Below are 13,976 nucleotides of genomic sequence, written 5' to 3'. Positions count from 1 at the left end.
CAGTTATTAATTCTTTTGTTTCAGGAGAACGCTGTTTTGCTGTACCGTAGATGCGTGAGATGTTCCTGACCGCGTGACGAAGATCTCACTCCTAGAGTTGGGTCTGCACTGTACAGTATACGAAGCCCTTTTATCTCATGCACCACGAAATACACAACTGTGCAGAGAGTGAAGTGTTTTAACAGTATTCTTGACTGAAAAGTCTCACTGGAGACAAAGCGACACGTGTTTCTGACTCTTAATTTAAAAGAGAAGAATATAAGAAGAATTAAAGGATTCAACTTTCTTTAGTGGAAAATTAATATGGGGAATATATATGAATGGGTAAGAGATTTGTTAAAAGTACCTGAGGATCGTATGCAAGAGAAGTATCGTTAGTTCTACCATCTTTTAACAAGACATTATAAAAAGAAACTAAACTCGAAATGAGACTTTGGAGTTCACAGGGGCAAAGTGCAAGAAAGTAAATTAGGATGTAGCTATTTCTATTGGATATGTTGAAAAAAGTGTCTTGGTTCTGGGAGAATAGAATAGACATAATCGTAGAAAAAGAAGAATTAGTGGTACAAAGTATCCAAAAGTGTGTAAATTAGAAAATTGTGTTAAGATTCCGAGAAAAAAATTACGCCTTTAATGAACCAAAAGTAAAAGAGAAAAATATAGGATATTACAGCAACAAAGAGAAAATGTTAAGGAATGAGGAACACGTGAATAATTTTTTTTTAAACAGTTTTAAGTCCTATTTCCAGAACAGTGTACAGTCTCTCGTAAAATACGGGCCCAAACTTTGGTCAGTATTAAAGATAACCTTTTTAAGCATATTTCTCTCTTTCGGGTTTGAAATATAATTTATAATACGAGACAAACTTTAAGACATAGTGACTTATTCAGCATATGTTTAATTAATTCACAAATGGATTACTGTTTTACGGCGTTAAATTCGTTAAATGTTTATTCAATTTTTTTATACAAAGTATATTTATGGAAAATACGAAAATATTCGTCACGTTCTCGTATACAGAGTGTTAAAAAATAAATGCTGTAGAATGACACTTTGAACAACCAATTTATCACCCGCCAAACAGGCAAGAGTCAGACATCGCACCGCAGTACCTTGGAATAGATCGTAGAAATTCTGCAAACAACACCTGTTGAGCCAGCATTGAATTGCTGTTATGATCACACAAGATGGCATCCATAAAAACAAATGTCGATTTAGGATTCACCACATCATGGATGCTGTTGAAGATAGACGGAGCATCGTGACGCTGCTTGTGGCGATATTCTGAGCGTCTCCCGAAACCAAAAGCGTGTTACATCGTTTTGCTTGCAAGTGATAGGCCTTGCACTGTCGTGTGAAAATAACTGATGCCTATTCACTGAAATTGCAAAGAGAGAGAGCATGGAAGTGATGTAATATGTCACGCTGAGTACTGAATTGACATTATCTGTGACAGGTGTGTTAATTCCTTAGCTGACGAATGTATAATTCAGAAAACCCTACCTTCTGCCACCCCACAGTTTTGAAACCTGCCCTTTGTGCCCCAGGATTTACTGCCTGTATGATGATGTGTACCACGGTGTTCAAAATTTCATGATTCAACATTTATTCATGTACACTCTGTGTTTATAAAGTTTGTGCCACTTTTCTTTTTTTAACATAACGTGATGTTTAATGTTGATGTTTTATTTATATTTTATGTGTATTTTTCCTCTCGTATGAGTGGGGGGGGGGTCAAGATTTTCTTAGTGTGATCGCACACATTTGCTTCAACTGTACATACAAGTTTTCGCTGTGCTTTTTCCCTGATTGCGGACTGAGCTCCACTTATTAGAACGTATGCATTTAATATGTTCGGATACATAGTTCTTTACCCGTTATTAATGTCTGTTAATGTATTTCAGCTGACACATGAATTCACGTTGCATACAAACTTTCAACACACATACACAAGAGTTGGTTGATAATATATTAGATATAGATAAGAAGAAACCTCACTCTCCATCGCAAATAATCTTAATGTGTAAAAATGATCTATTTTATTAGAATTGGTGCATATATTAAGTAGGTATTCTCCATTATTCACTTCATGAGTGTATAAATGAAAATTTAATGAGATGAATTTTAACATGGTTGAACTTGATCGGCCACAGAGCTGGCCGCACTTCGTATACCGTTGAACTGGTCCATTATTATGTTTTTTGCATACACAGATTTTATCCCAATGTCACGCTTGACAAATAGGCTACTAGGAACGTACCAACATTTTGTCAGCATATATAATAATCCTTCTAGTATCGGCCTTCGGAGGCAAAATTTATAGAATTTTTGTTAATATTTTTGGAATCTCCGTTTAAATTGAACACATTCAATTTGAATTCTTCAGGGATGAAATGACAGTACATTTTCTTGCAACCGTTTGTCGAAACGATCGTGGCACCTTAGCCTTAAAATACGACGCGTTCCGATATTATTTCGTTATAATCATAAATTAAAATCAAAATTCTCCAGCATCTGGTGGTGGTGACGAAATAACACAAAATTTCGTTGTATTTTTTATGCCAGGCGTCTGTGTTTTGTACTTCTTACGTCACGAAATTTTTGAGTTGTACTAGATTAGAGTTTCATCACATGGAACCTATGGCATATTATAAGTGCAGATATTCGGCAATTGCAAATTAATGAGAATCCTTCGTGAGAAGCTGATAGTTGCTTAGCTACTCAAATTCCCCACCTTTTATGAAAGCAGAACGTTTGTTGCCATATTCACAGGACAGCCAGTTGAATCCAGTCAACACAGCATTTAGCCTAAGGACCATCTTAATGTTACTCTCTTACCTTCCACTGAAATCACTTAAGCAGTGTCTTTTCTTTAGGTTTTAGCATAACTTCATGATTTATCTTCAAATATTATATTGTTTAGAACTCTACGGACTAGCCTTCAGCAAAAATAGTGAAAGGAGATACCAGTGTTAATTTTCTAACCTGTAACATCAGACATTATTATTATGTCACTCCGTGTCCCTGCATAAAAAGACTATTCATCTTCTAATTGTTAGTGTCCCGTCGATCAACTGATAATATTAAACCCCAGACAGCAACATAAATATGGAATAAGACTCAATTCAGTTAACGAATTTTAAAAAGAAGAAACAAGTGCTAAAGGTTTGTAATAAAAAGTACTGTTAGTTACGCTCAGATAATTAACGGTATTCATAAGTTTTTGAAATTCGCTGACAAATATAAAATTTTCAGCAAACATGTTTCATAATTATGCCTACAATTTAATATTACTCAGTTTTATCGAATGTAGGTTACAAACTCAAATTGCCTTTTCACTGTAAACTTTGCTTTTAGGGTCCTTACTGAAATAATCACGTTCAGTTTAATTTCACTTGGCACTGAACAGCAAATTCCTTTAACCACATCCTACAGCTAAAAGTTTATACCACGGGCGAAGGTAAAACCTTTAAGAACTAAGAACAAACATTATTTTCCTTTGGAAGTAAACCCAATTATTGCTTAACAGTGTCACTGAAAATAAACCAGCAAAAGTTTATAAAATCATTGTTTGCCGTTTCTCAATAACGGAAACGCCGAGTTACCGTGGAAATAAAACCTAATCTAACAACAGAAGATGCTAATGTTGTCTTGAAACCTCGGAATGGAAAAAGTCACTTTCTTCTTACGACATTTTATTTTGGAGCCGAATTTCAAACAGTTCGAATTTACCAGACGTCGAATTAAATCATTGACACGCCCATACGAAATAAAATTACTTGGAATGCGGTGAACAGCCACACAGAGCAATCATTCCAGACAATTATCCACTCAACTGCAGTGTATACAATCGAATTATATTTAAAATTCAGGTGTTTGAGTTGTAAATAAACTCAGTAAGAGTTTCTTAGATTTTATTACGCGGTGTGGGGAGAACGTACATATAAAGTGTACTTAAAATTCAATAAAACAGCTACACAAAGCTTTGTTGCACTGGACTTAATAGAGTTTGTTGAAACTGGCCTTTAACTGCGCTGCTCTGTTGGTAATGGCGCTGTATTTCCATAGAAGAACTAAAGTTAATATTACGTCTCGTGCAATTGCATAAATCCCAGTAGTAGGACGTAGTTATAGTTGGCTAAAACAAAGAAAGTAAGACTCATTTATCAATTTGTTCTATTCGTCAAATTTAGGGTGACCAAATCAATCATGATGTGATTGGACAGTAATGTAACACGCATAGGACAAATCAGTAACAGTTACGAAATTGTAGCTGTGAAACCCGAAGCGTGGATAAAAGGATATTAAAATGTGTTTAAAACTTATGATGTAATTACGTGGATTGGGTTTATCTGTCTTAGAATAGAGTGCAGTGACGGACTCTTATAAACTTGAGCATATTTTGAAACAATAGAAAACATTTTTGGCGATATATTTCTGGTAGCAATTATTGCTTAGTGTAGCTACAGTAAAGAAGTTGGAAATCTGAATTTCGACCTAGAATTTTCTCGACGTAACTTGTGAGAAGTGTGACGTCGAAATGCAAAATAACTGTGATGAAACTTAGTTTTATTTTGTGACGCAGAAATCGGGGATATAAGCTGTTTATTGTTAATCGGGCCATGAAATGGAATGGTGAAACAGTCCGAGGTGCGGTTAAAAAAGTTCTGAAAGCTGGCTGTAAAGTTCAACACAGGCTAAATCTGTGGAATGTCAGTACCAGTAGTACTGTACATTTGTTTTGAAAAGCTGAATTTATTTATCTGTGATAACATAAGTAAGAAAAAGAGAAACCTCGAACTCTAGATGTGTTTAATGGGGGACTAGTCGCCAGAAGGATTAGGCGATTCTGAGAATTTTGAGCCAGTTTAAAGATTGTAAGGAAATACTTGTAGTGTGAAATAATCTAATAGATACTGAGTAATTGTGTTGGAGTGAGGTTAAGTTGTTGACTGTGTGGATGATTCAAACAAGTTTTTATTTGTTGATACATATGCCCAATTTTTGTTGACTTTCTAAACAATACAAATAATTAATTTAAGAACTTTATAAAAACAAAATAAATTGGATAGAATGTTCTTTATTTAAAAAGTGAAAAAAATAAATACATGTAACAATCTGGAACACAGGTAGTACATCTGCTCAAGTAAATTCATGTATACTAATAACCGAAAAATATTTTCCTTTCATAGTCCAGCAGTATTTGATCACAGTATCTACATGTCTGCAGATATCTCTGCACATTCTCTTACACAAACATCATCGCTTCTACTTTCTGTGGACGAACTTCAGTATGCCTTGTTGTTTTGGTTGTATTACATTTATAATTATTAATGAATTATTATTATTATTATTATTACGTTGTTGTGTATAAAATCCTCCATAATGCACTTTTAAGATTAATAACAATTAACATAAGGTACAGTTTTTTAAAACAGATTTCTTGTAACAGTAAAGATAATATTGACTCCATGTACATTTTATTTGTACATAGCTTTGTGTGAATAGGACCATTGCTGTCTGATCAATTAAACCAAGTCTATAGACGTGTGTTTCTAAGAAGCCTTTTATTTTATTACCCAACATATTAACGGGTGGGGAGTACGGGGTTCATCCAGTTCAATCTACTATAATCACGAGCAATATCCACTTCTAATTTCGATGTAGGTTTATATGCAACTGATTTGTACGCAATTGTAAGTGTGAAGGAGAAACGACATTTATGTACAACTTAACATGAGGACACCTAGAAAGAGGTTTAAAAATATGGAGGGACAGTTACAGGTTTAATCACCTGCTTTCCCAAAGTGTTTTAGATGAATAAAAGTGTTACTTAGGCCTACTAAATGCAGTCGGAGAATATAAACGGTGGGGAAGACGCCGAAATATGATGAATTTTAAATCGTATGTTAGGCCTATAAGGAAATTCTAAAAGTAAACCTTAATAAATTTTTGTGGTGAATGGCGCCTTATGTGGTTTTATGTAGATCCGAAACCTGGGTTTTAATAAAAGAACAAATGCAAAGATGGAAACGGTAGAGATCCGTTAATTTTCTCATACCGAATAAAATCCTGCGCTAACCTAACCTGCAAACATCGAATTGCTTTAGCTCAAATGAGTTCGAATTTTGTGAAAGGTTAAAGAGTTGTTATAAATAATTTAATTGTGTTTATTTTTGTTTTTATCCCCTCTGGTGCTTTATTTTTGTTGATGTTTAAAATATATTTAAACAAAATACTAAAAATGTTGTACTGTGAGGATCCTCATATTATGTATTTACAAATACATTTTTCGGTATAATTTTAATATAAACCAATAATACAATGTTGAAGAAAACTAAAATATGTTTTTAACTGGATGAATCGCCTTAAATGCTGAATCCTTTAACAGACAATTTCTTCCCACAATAATGAGTTAAGTCGCAGTCCTCGATGGCAAAAAAATTCTGCTTAACGATTTTTTGTGAAAGTGTACATGAATGCGGTCTCCATTGAACCCGAGGTTATTTGTTTATTAATTCTTCAATCAGCAACCATTTTCTTTCGTAGGTTAACTGGCCATGAACCAAAAATTACATCATTCAGAGCAGCATTAACCGGTAACAGCTTTTGTCCGGAGGAACTGAAGAATAGCGCGGTAAACATCTGTCATTACAGCCGGTCTTCGGACATACATTGGGACACATGGGACATTCCGAATACGAAACAGTGTGTGCTGACCAATTAGCACGCAACCTACGTTGTCATTCGTAGCAATATGCATTACAGTTAATTGAAAGATTTAACAGGTTATTTTGAAAATAAATAATATAAGGAAATGAACAGAAAATAAAATATTAGGGCTTTAAGGTTGTTTTGAAAGTCTGAGTAGAACGTTGGATGAATACGAGGCTGCTGTTTTTTATACGTCCTTCAAAAGCTGAATTAACGTTTAATCACTCTCATCACATGCTCCGTTGTTGCTCGTAACGTTGAAACAAGTCCATTGAATCAGTTGCGCAGAAGAACCCTTTCAGTTTTGAAAATATATTTAAAACGAATCACACAAAGTGGAGAAAGGTTTTGCTTCTTGGGCAAATGAGATTATTGTGGCATTTATCCTGAACCTCTGGAAGACCACATAAAGCATCGGGTGAATAGCTCCATTCGTCTGCATCCACAGGACAAGAGAGGAGAAGACGTTCTGCAGTTTTGCAGACTGGAATGTATTCTCTATCGATTGAAAGTCGTTAGTCGGCGCCTGAGACACTATTGTACGTAAATTAGATCGACAAATATGGCGCGCTCCACGAATATATACGGCTCTATCTTAACAGGCGGAAGGGGCATCCCCGAGCCCTGAGCAACTTGCACGCTATTTATGGCTGGTATAGATAGGATACAAGATAAACATAAGAATTCACGTCTTCAATATGAATACAAGTTGACAAACCAGATGGTATCTCGAAAATAATTTGTCGCTATTTTTATTATCCTATTGCATATTCTATTGAACATCACAGATGAGAGGTTCGCAGTCTTGCATCGTATTTCTCGATCCCGAGATTGGAAATCCTTGACGGACAGTTTTTGTGGATCTCATCGGTTCCACCAAAAAAATGCCTAGATAGATATTAAAAAATACCACGACCGCATTTTTTTATCCTCCCCATTCTAGGGCACATAAAGTATCTGGTTGTGAAACCGTCATCAAGAACAACGAGAACCTACGTGTCCTTTGGGAGTAAGAAAGTACACGGGATCATCATATCCGGACGTGCACTTCTATTGCTCTTTAAATATTCTGTAAGAAACGGGCACATTGGTAAGATTTAGAGCTTTCGCCGCGAGTGAATGCAATGTAATCTCGGGCGATAAGCCACGATCGCCCGAGAAGACTATCGCAGATGGTTTTACACAAAATAAGGTGGAAGAAGGAACTCTCCTTTGGAGGTCAATACACACGTCCGTACAGCTCAGCCCAAAACTACAACACCACCACCTTCAAAACAATAGTGAATTATTTTATGGTAGGAGAGAGGTACTTAAAGGATGTAAGACTTGAGGTTCTCACAGCGATGAGTATGAAGATTTCTGTGTTCTGGGTTGTAGCGCTGTGTAGTCTGGTCGATGTTTACCAACGTTTCAGAGGTCATACTGCCTCCATCATCAGGGCGATGAGTATGACGATTTCTGTGTTCTGGGTTGTAGCGCTGTGTAGTCTGGTCGATGTTTACCAACGTTTCAGAGGTCATACTGCCACCGTCATCAGGGCGATGGTAAACATCGACCAGACTACAGAAGACAGAAGTCTTCATACATAAAACGTATTAAAATCCTGAACTAAATTGTTCCTGTTGGAGTAATCTTTCTTGTTTGTTTCAATGACAAAATTATTTTAGAATGTTCTGGTGCAAAGACACGAATGTGCACTTATAAAGGTATAAGTAAGAATGTTAATCTTCCATCTGTATTTGCATACAAATATAAGATTAAGTTTCAGGCAAAGCTTCTGACATCTTATTTCCTTCACATATTTCAATATATTCACAGGCTAACATGCAATGCAAGATACACAGCACAACAAATTTATAAGGTGTCCCTGTTACCACACCATGCAGACGTATGGGGGAGTGGAGGTTCATCTCCTTAGTACTAAATAAAGGTGAGTGGCTAATTTTAAGTCTCGGCCGATTTACCACCGAGGAAAGACCTCCGATATCCTCTGATATAAAATGCAATCCCCACAAAGATCTGCAACTTGTATTTGAAATATTTAACGACATGCAAACTTTGGTTCTTGGTTCTGTCCAGTCATTTTCTTGACAGAATGAAGAGGAGGACGAAACTTAGTCAGAAAAAGTATGAGGTGCTCACGACTGCTAGGGTCATGGTGGTGGTGTTCTGGGTCTTGACGCCTTGCAGACTCGTAGCCAGATATCAATTACAGTTCTCTGGCCCGAGATTTGAACCTAGGAGCTCTTGACTATAAAACAGGAGTGCTGCCAACTGGACGATATTCTTTTACTTTCCGGTATTGCTCATACCCAGTTTGACATCAACAGTAATACGTATTTTCAACGGTTAATATATAATCACACGGAAGCTGAAATTTGTAAATAGCATGTTGACACACTGAGAAGGTGTGGCTATAAGAATCACACTTAGCCTACACATTGTTTCGTGTGCGTGTCATAAGAAATTCTTTGTTCACTTTGTAAGAACAATGCCAACATAAGAGGAATCCTTTATTTGTCATATGCTGGTAATTACTTTATTATTATTTTTAATTTTATATCTCTGAAAGAGGTTACGTAAAATTCATACGCATTTAGGAACGGAAGTGGATAATCTTCTAACACGTGCTTTTATAGTCCTTGGTGGGAGCTTCCAGAACACATCAGTTTTTCTGTACCAAGAACTGACAGTAAATTTTACTTTTTAAATTCTAAATTATGCAATATTTTTCAGCGTTCAAGTCTCTTTAGAATCTACAGAGTACAAAAAACCGATATTGAATACAGAGACAAACGGTTATGACGTTTGAAAAAGTCTCCAATTAGAAATATAACAACAACAAATTAATTATAACAGGCAAAAATATGGCATTAACTGTTTTCGTGGTGCTTTGCTGAGTAGTTAATATTTATTCATCTTATCAATAAAATCTCAGCTTTCATGAAAATAAAAGCTCAACGCAGTCATCGCAAAAGCCAGCAATTGTACTCTCACACTCAGCCTTCATTTTAATATTATCCCCATCTACACATGTCACAATATTAGTTCTTCCATATAGTTTTACAACCAACAATACGCATCTATACACAGTTTATTGCGCGATAAATGTTCGATATTTCTTGCCTTCCTAAAGAACTTTCTGCTTAATAAAAGCATTTTGCAACATTTTTCAATACGTATCATTGTTATATAATAACATGTTTGTCGCCATATTTATCAAATCTATCGATTAGACCTTAGTCTGAACCAGTTTAACCCAATCAACACCCTGTTTCTCTAAAGCCAATTTTAGTAGAACTCTGCCATGTGCGTCTAGTTCTCTCAAATGGACCCTTTTCCTCGAGTACGAAATTTGTGTTACCTCGTCAACATATCTCAACGTCGCTGATTTTATCATAGCGATATAAACTCTTTGCACCCGAAGCTCATCTAAATAACATTCAAGAATTCAGTCCGTACCGCAAAGAAAACACAACATTTTACCATTACAAAGACCAGTTAGTTAACGCTGTTAAAGGGATTGATCGATGTTTATTCTGAGAATTATATGAGATTTATAAATCGAAAATGCAGCGCTACTGACTGTGAGTGCAGGTGGCAAAACTGATTTACCATTGGGTTGTAAATCGTTAAGTAGATCTAAAGAGTTGTCTGTGAAGAAGGCAATTCCGCATTATGCAGTTGCGTCTACAAACCGACTGTTCAGAACGATGACGTACAGTAAAGCTGACGCTGCATCACAATTCAAGAAAGTGGCTCTGTAACAGATAATCCGAAGTTTATTAACAACAGTGAATGACAGACTGACAAAAGATCAAAAGAAGAATCTTACGTGGGTCTAAGAAATTATTCAACAACTAGGTTCAATGATGAATGAACATGTCCTTAAATACAACTGGACACGTGGCAGGTAAGACTCTTGTCATTTGAAAAGTCTGGCACGTACTGGTAACATCAGAATTATCCATCCACTTCCTCGTCACCATTCTGTCTCCCATATTGGTGTACAGGAGAGACTCACGACACGAAGGTACACAAGCAGGCAAATGACCTGGTAGATTTAGACAAAAGAAAGGACACTGATAAGGGATAAACATCGACTCTGCTTAAGGCTAATTTTAAATTCTGATCCTGGTCCACACCTAAACCTTTGTCATTTCTTTTAGTATTTGTTTATTTAATAAGTGACGTCCTATTCCTGACTTAAAGCTACTGACTTGTGGAAACAATTGAGCCACGCGACCTGAACACAGCAAATGACCGGAATACTCATTTCAAAAGACCGTTCCCCCACACTGGCGGACTGCCAGTGCCAAATCCTTCTGTATCATCACAGCTATGAAAAAATGTTCATCACCATCACAACAAAAACTTTAACCAGGATCCAGAAACCTACTTTGAGTCACCCTACCCCAGTCCATATCTAATTTCCTTAACACTGATTTGAACATTATGTTCACGTCTACTTTTCTGTAGAAAAGTCTCTTTCCAACGAGATGTTCTTATGTGCTTGCTACATATGTGGCCCACCTTAAGCGACTTGATTTAATCATCGTAACATTAGTCATACTTGGTTCAGAGTATAAGCTATGAAATCCTTCGTTACTTGTTCACCCTCTTAGGTTCAAATATAATCTTCTGCAGAGTGCATTTCAGACGCCTTGAATATTTGCTCGCACCTCACAGCGAGGTACCAAGTTATGTACTGCATAAAGTTCTGGTGACTGTCCATTGTCGGAGGTAGTTGATATACTTAATATGAACAATGTTTCGGGAGATGGCTGTAGTCTCATTTTCAGGTGGGTGAGTGGTACCATTAAAATCATAGATGTTTATGATATAAATATTTACACCTATTTCAATTTTATGTGTTATTTGTAGAAGTAATATAATGAAAGCCAATCACCTCATGACGCAAGGGAAACCGACTCTTGAAACGCTGTGTGTGTGCAGATTACAGCCCATGTCAAACGCTGGGTGTGCCCGGTGTGACTGCGGTGTAATTAATCAACTATTGTCACAAAACTAATCTCACTCCTAGGGTGGAGACTGTTTTTATCCAACAGACTCAACTGATTTTATTGTATGGCTTCACCTAATGACGGAATAAGAGCCAGCTTACGAAACGTCGAGTTTCTTGATTGATAAGTTAACAAAAGCGTCAAATAATATGCATAATTTAAAAATTTTATAAACTTATTAGAGTGGTAATTATAAACAAAAATAATACGAGTGAGAATTTACTTTCCTGTGTTCAATTAATTATTCGGTTTTGTCCGTCTAATCACAATTATATTTAAAATTTACAAATAAGATAATTAAAATATCATTTTATGTTCCACATCGAATAATCGATTTACATTTGGAACATTTTTTTACAACATGTTTCGGTTTCATCGAACCATCTTCAGGTGTAAAATTATATCATCAAACTTAAAACTCAATTACAATTTTTGTTGTGTAGCTTTTTGGTGATGTTCATATCCATATTATTTTCACATATTGGAGCGAATGTATTGTTTGGAGTGAATGCTTTTGATGTTCTACATCGGTCTGCAAAGCAAATGATTCAAAGAAACACTAATGAATATGAGAGAATATAGAAAACAAAATGAAATAATAATTATATAATTGGAAAGTAAAATTAAACATACCAAAGATGGGAGAGTAGACACGTTGATGTGTCTGGAGTTGTCTAGAAGTACTAACGTATCACAATTCACAATATGACGCAATTATACTATCTTATTTCCTGTGTTCATTTTGCTCTAAACTTAAGCAGGATAATAATTATGAAGAAAAGCGAAAATACGGACCTAAATGTGACCGGTTACTTGAGTGGGTGTTTGATGCTTGGTTTTCGTTTCTAGGACAGGTCCATATAGAGAGATTTTTATAAACTGTGAAGCTATGAAGCTGTCTTCTTGGCTGTAGTGTCCACAAATCCAAACGGCTTTGCAGAATAGAAGACCAACATCGATTTTAATAAATTCTTTAAATATTAAGTGAAAGCAAACAATCGATACTTCGAAAGTCAACAGTTAAAATAATGCGATCACTAAAAGGTGGATTAAGTTCCTGGACATGTCAAACTGCACAGGAACGTTTTGTCATTGAACAAAAGAAAAAATGGATGCAAAGCTAACTACATTTTAACTGTATTAGAAATAGAAATGTTTAATACCTAGATAACTGAACTGCTCACATAAATAAATTATCTTTCAGCAGTTTAATTGAACATTATTTGTTGGTTTCATTCTGTGGTACATTAGACGTCGATTATTACCAGACCATAACTTCGATTTGTGACTGATTAGAGATCGGTGATCGTGAACCATATTGCGTGGAAACTTGACTGGTTTGTATAATTTACATTATTATTTATTGGTACTTCAATGTACTTAAACTAGAGACACTAACTCTATTGTGTAAAATTTTTCTTGATACACGGAAGTTGTTCAACTGCATAAACATTCTTTGCCTTTTGAACAAACTACGTTTTGACATGTCTTGTTTATGTAATTCCCTTTCATCAACCTACAAATACATGACGAAGAGTACAAAATACAGACATGTCAAAGTCGGACTTCCGACACGTGACTCCGTGTCTACTTGAGAAGCTAAAGACAGAGGCAGTATTATCCTCCGAATCCTTGCAATAGGCTATATCTAAAATTCCATGCGGCGTCACAAGTAAGTAACACTGTGAGAACTTCAAATCTCATACATATAAATTACATTTTTAATTACTTTATTAGTAATTATATTTTCAGTTTCTTCTGGATGTGGTAAATGAATCCAACTAGACCTGTCAGATTCAATAAAGCAAACATACAGGGTTGTTGTGAAAGCGTCTTAAAAACTAAACATCACCCCGTAGTTTCGGCATAACATAGCAGCTGCTCGAGTTCCTGACACGACAGACGGGTCCAGTACGATGCTGAGAATCGTAACAATAGCAGTCTGATGACAAGGTGTACGTCCGTCTGTCAACGTAATGTGCTTGCTGATGTATCAGCTGTCACCAGATAGAAATTCAGGAGACCTCACATCGCTATTGTTAAGTTCATTGCGTTGAATACTGATACAACCAGAGATCCTGGCGGTCCAAGCAGACAAGACAGCGAGGTTGGTGGCACAGGTAAGGCAGCACGTGGTCTAGGGGTGGCCTCGGTTCACGGAAATATCTTTTGTTTACTTTAAGGTCATGTTTTGGTATTTAATTTAACATTAACAGTTATTTATAAGAACTGCAAAT

The 13,976-nt window shown here is 36.0% G+C and overlaps 2 protein-coding genes across 3 annotated transcripts in view; one reads left to right on the top strand and one right to left on the bottom strand.

Moving 5' to 3' along the window:
• The window catches only part of LOC110830290 (homeobox protein caupolican), a 125,579-nt gene extending 120,016 nt beyond the window's left edge, over window positions 1-5,563 (top strand). For both annotated transcript variants that reach the window (XM_022065012.2, XM_022065013.2), the window contains exon 7: window positions 25-5,563. The gene's annotated coding sequence lies outside the window, so the exon portion shown is untranslated. The remainder of the gene's footprint in view (window positions 1-24) is intronic.
• The window catches only part of LOC110830296 (ankyrin repeat domain family member sosondowah), a 369,880-nt gene that overhangs the window by 204,403 nt on the left and 151,501 nt on the right, over window positions 1-13,976 (bottom strand). The gene's annotated exons all lie outside the window — the stretch shown is intronic.

The sequence above is a fragment of the Zootermopsis nevadensis genome, unplaced genomic scaffold (genome assembly GCF_977971745.1).
Source record: "Zootermopsis nevadensis isolate Lab colony 2312 unplaced genomic scaffold, Znev_1.0 Znev_ptg000010l, whole genome shotgun sequence".
NCBI lineage: Eukaryota > Metazoa > Arthropoda > Insecta > Blattodea > Termopsidae > Zootermopsis > Zootermopsis nevadensis.
The sequence above is the reverse complement of the archived record's forward strand: the minus strand, read 5'-3'. Positions and strand labels throughout refer to the sequence as shown.